We start from the raw sequence: 5000 nt of genomic DNA on the forward strand, positions 1-5000 counted from the left end.
AAATTCAGCTAAAAACTCGAACCGGAGAAGATTTCGCGACCGTTTGAAAAAAGTGTCCCCGTTTCAGACACTTCAACGGCTACTGGCAGCAAACCTGTAAAATCTCAAACGCTCTTTAAGGGGGTGTGAGTTCTCAGAGGTTTGATGAGGGATAGGGGGCCAACACAAGGGCCAAGCACCAGCACCCATCGCACGTCATGTGCGCACACCCCCCCGGCCCCCCTCCCAATCGCCGGAACCCCAATGCCGCCGGTCAGGTTCTCCGGCGGTACTCCGGCGATGCTCCGGCGATGCTCCGGCGATGCTGTCCCGAGTGAAAAAAATGCGGCACCAGCACATGCTGGAGCCAAGCATGGGCACCGTGGCTCAAAATCGAACTTCGGCCAAGGCCTCGACCATCAATGGCACATGATGACGCATGGTGATGGCACATGCATCGACCATCATCGGCATAGGCTGCCCTTCGGTACGGGCACTTGCCTCGACCGCCATCGGCACAAGCTGGGCCCTGGTGTGGGTTGTTGCCTCGATCACCAGCGGCACATGCTGAGCCTTGGTGCGGGCGGTTGCCTCGAGCACCATCGGCAGACCCTGGGCCCTGGTGCGGCCGGTTGCCCCGATAACCATCGGCACACGCTGGGCCCTGGAGCGGCCGGTTGCCTCGATCACCATCGGCAAAAGCTGGGCCCTGGTGCGGGCGCTTGCCTCGACCACCATCGGCACACGCTGGGCACTGGTGCGGGCGCTTGCCTCGACCACCATCGGCACACGCTGGGCCCTGGGGCGGGCGGTTGCCTCGATCACCATCGGCACACGCTGGGCCCTGGTGCGGGCGGTTGCCCCCAGCACCATCGGCACACGTTGGGCCCTGGTGCGGGCGCTTGCCTCGACCACCATCGGCACACGCTGGGCCCTGGTGCGGGCGCTTGCCTCGACCACCATCGGCACACGCTGGGCCCTGGTGCGGCCGCTTGCCTCGACCACCATCGGCACACGCTGGGCCCTGGTGCGGTCGGTTGCCTCGAGCACCATCGGCACACGCTGGGCCCTGGTGCACCATCGGCACACGCTGGGCCCTGGTGCGGGCGCTTGCCTCGACCACCATCGGCACACGCTGGGCCCTGGTGCGGGCGCTTGCCTCGACCACCATCGGCACACGCTGGGCCCTGGTGCGGCAGGTTGCCTCGAGCACCATCGGCACACGCTGGGCCCTGGTGCGGTCGGTTGCCTCGAGCACCATCGGCACACGCTGGGCCCTGGTGCGGGCGCTTGCCTCGACCACCATCGGCACACGCTGGGCCCTGGTGCGGCAGGTTCCCTCGACGACCATCGGCACACGCTGGGCCCTGGTGCGGCAGGTTGCCTCGAGCACCATCGGCACACGCTGGGCCCTGGTGCGGTCGGTTGCCTCGATCACCATCGGCACACGCTGGGCCCTGGTGCGGGCGGTTGCCTCGACCACCATCGGCACACGCTGGGCCCTGGTGCGGCAGCTTGCCTCGAGCACCATCGGCACACGCTCGGCCCTGGTGCGGTCGGTTGCCTCGAGCACCATCGGCACACGCTGGGCCCTGGTGCGGCACGTTGCCTCGACCACCATCGGCAGCCTCGACCACCATCGGCACACGCTCCGCCCTGGTGCGGCAGGTTGCCTCGACCACCATCGGCACACGCTGGGCCCTGGTGCGGGCGCTTGCCTCGACCACCATCGGCACACGCTCCGCCCTGGTGCGGCAGGTTGCCTCGACCACCATCGGCACACGCTGGGCCCTGGTGCGGGCGGTTGCCTCGACCACCATCGGCACACGCTGGGCCCTGGTGCGGGCGCTTGCCTCGACCACCATCGGCACACGCTGGGCCCTGGTGCGGGCGCTTGCCTCGACCACCATCGGCACACGCTGGGCCCTGGTGCGGCAGGTTGCCTCGAGCACCATCGGCACACGCTGGGCCCTGGTGCGGCAGGTTGCCTCGAGCACCATCGGCACACGCTGGGCCCTGGTGCGGGCGCTTGCCTCGAGCACCATCGGCACACGCTCGGCCCTGGTGCGGTCGGTTGCCTCGAGCACCATCGGCACACGCTGGGCCCTGGTGCGGCAGGTTGCCTCGACCACCATCGGCACACGCTGGGCCCTGGTGCGGGCGCTTGCCTCGACCACCATCGGCACACGCTCGGCCCTGGTGCGGTCGGTTGCCTCGAGCACCATCGGCACACGCTGGGCCCTGGTGCGGCAGGTTGCCTCGAGCACCATCGGCACACGCTGGGCCCTGGTGCGGGCGCTTGCCTCGACCACCATCGGCACACGCTGGGCCCTGGTGCGGGCGCTTGCCTCGAGCACCATCGGCAGACGCTGGGCCCTGGTGCGGCAGGTTGCCTCGAGCACCATCGGCAGACGCTGGGCCCTGGTGCGGCAGGTTGCCTCGAGCACCATCGGCACACGCTGGGCCCTGGTGCGGTCGGTTGCCTCGAGCACCATCGGCACACGCTGGGCGCTGGTGCGGGAACTTGCCTCGACCACCATCGGCACACGCTGGGCCCTGGTGCGGCAGGTTACCTCGATCACCATCGGCACACGCTGGGCCCTGGTGCGACAGGTTGCCTCGAGCACCATCGGCACACTATCGGCCCTGGTGCGGGCGGTTGCCTCGACCACCATCGGCACACGCTGGGCCCTGGTGCGGGCGGTTGCCTCGAGCACCATCGGCACACGCTGGGCCCTGGTGGGTTTAGGCACATCTTCAAATTTCTGCCGTGCCAATGCCATTTTTATGGCTTGTAAATTCATACAATGGTCCCCTAAGCCTTCACGTGAAGTTTCGTTGGAAGATGACTCGTTTTCTATTTTTCACGATTTTCGAAACTTTTTGCGGTTCGGGAATTTTTAAAATTTTTTTATAAGGATTTTTGGCCCCAAATTTTGTAGGCATGATCCTTCTATTTTTGTTGGCATGCACAAAAAAATTCAGCTAAAAACTCGAAGTAGAGAAGATTTTGTGACCGTTTGAAAAAAGTGTCCCCATTTCAGACACTTTAACGGCTACTGGTAGCAAACCTGTAAAATCTCAAATGCTCTTTAAGGGGGTGTGAATTCTCAGAGGTTTGATGAGGGATAGGGGGCCAACACAAGGCCAAGTACCAGCACCCATCGCACATCATGTGCGCACACCCCCCCGGCCCCCCTCCCAATCGCCGGAACCCCAATGCCGCCGGTCAGGTTCTCCGGCGGTACTCCGGCGATGCTCCGGCGATGCTCCGGCGATGCTGTCCCGAGTGAAAAAAATGCGGCACCAGCACATGCTGGAGCCAAGCATGGGCACCGTGGCTCAAAATCGAACTTCGGCCAAGGCCTCGACCATCAATGGCACATGATGACGCATGGTGATGGCACATGCATCGACCATCATCGGCATAGGCTGCCCTTCGGTACGGGCACTTGCCTCGACCGCCATCGGCACAAGCTGGGCCCTGGTGTGGGTTGTTGCCTCGATCACAATCGGCACATGCTGAGCCTTGGTGCGGGCGGTTGCCTCGAGCACCATCGGGAGACCCTGGGCCCTGGTGCGGCCGGTTGCCCCGATAACCATCGGCACACGCTGGGCCCTGGGGCGGGCGCTTGCCCCCAGCACCATCGGCACACGCTGGGCCCTGGTACGGGCGGTTGCCCCGAACACCATCGACACAAGCCGGCCCTTGGTGCGGGCTCCTGGCTCGACCACCATCGGCACACGCTGGGCCCTGGTGCGGGCGCTTGCCTCGACCACCATCGGCACACGCTGGGCCCTGGTGCGGGCGCTTGCCTCGACCACCATCGGCACACGCTGGGCCCTGGTGCGGCAGGTTGCCTCGAGCACCATCGGCACACGCTGGGCCCTGGTGCGGCAGGTTGCCTCGAGCACCATCGGCACACGCTGGGCCCTGGTGCGGGCGCTTGCCTCGAGCACCATCGGCACACGCTCGGCCCTGGTGCGGTCGGTTGCCTCGAGCACCATCGGCACACGCTGGGCCCTGGTGCGGCAGGTTGCCTCGACCACCATCGGCACACGCTGGGCCCTGGTGCGGGCGCTTGCCTCGACCACCATCGGCACACGCTCGGCCCTGGTGCGGTCGGTTGCCTCGAGCACCATCGGCACACGCTGGGCCCTGGTGCGGCAGGTTGCCTCGAGCACCATCGGCACACGCTGGGCCCTGGTGCGGGCGCTTGCCTCGACCACCATCGGCACACGCTGGGCCCTGGTGCGGGCGCTTGCCTCGAGCACCATCGGCAGACGCTGGGCCCTGGTGCGGCAGGTTGCCTCGAGCACCATCGGCAGACGCTGGGCCCTGGTGCGGCAGGTTGCCTCGAGCACCATCGGCACACGCTGGGCCCTGGTGCGGTCGGTTGCCTCGAGCACCATCGGCACACGCTGGGCGCTGGTGCGGGAACTTGCCTCGACCACCATCGGCACACGCTGGGCCCTGGTGCGGCAGGTTACCTCGATCACCATCGGCACACGCTGGGCCCTGGTGCGACAGGTTGCCTCGAGCACCATCGGCACACTATCGGCCCTGGTGCGGGCGGTTGCCTCGACCACCATCGGCACACGCTGGGCCCTGGTGCGGGCGGTTGCCTCGAGCACCATCGGCACACGCTGGGCCCTGGTGGGTTTAGGCACATCTTCAAATTTCTGCCGTGCCAATGCCATTTTTATGGCTTGTAAATTCATACAATGGTCCCCTAAGCCTTCACGTGAAGTTTCGTTGGAAGATGACTCGTTTTCTATTTTTCACGATTTTCGAAACTTTTTGCGGTTCGGGAATTTTTAAAATTTTTTTATAAGGATTTTTGGCCCCAAATTTTGTAGGCATGATCCTTCTATTTTTGTTGGCATGCACAAAAAAATTCAGCTAAAAACTCGAAGTAGAGAAGATTTTGTGACCGTTTGAAAAAAGTGTCCCCATTTCAGACACTTTAACGGCTACTGGTAGCAAACCTGTAAAATCTCAAATGCTCTTTAAGGGGGTG

The sequence above is a fragment of the Durio zibethinus genome, unplaced genomic scaffold (genome assembly GCF_047325235.1).
Source record: "Durio zibethinus cultivar Kanyao isolate XHJ-2024 unplaced genomic scaffold, ASM4732523v1 HiC_scaffold_75, whole genome shotgun sequence".
NCBI lineage: Eukaryota > Viridiplantae > Streptophyta > Magnoliopsida > Malvales > Malvaceae > Durio > Durio zibethinus.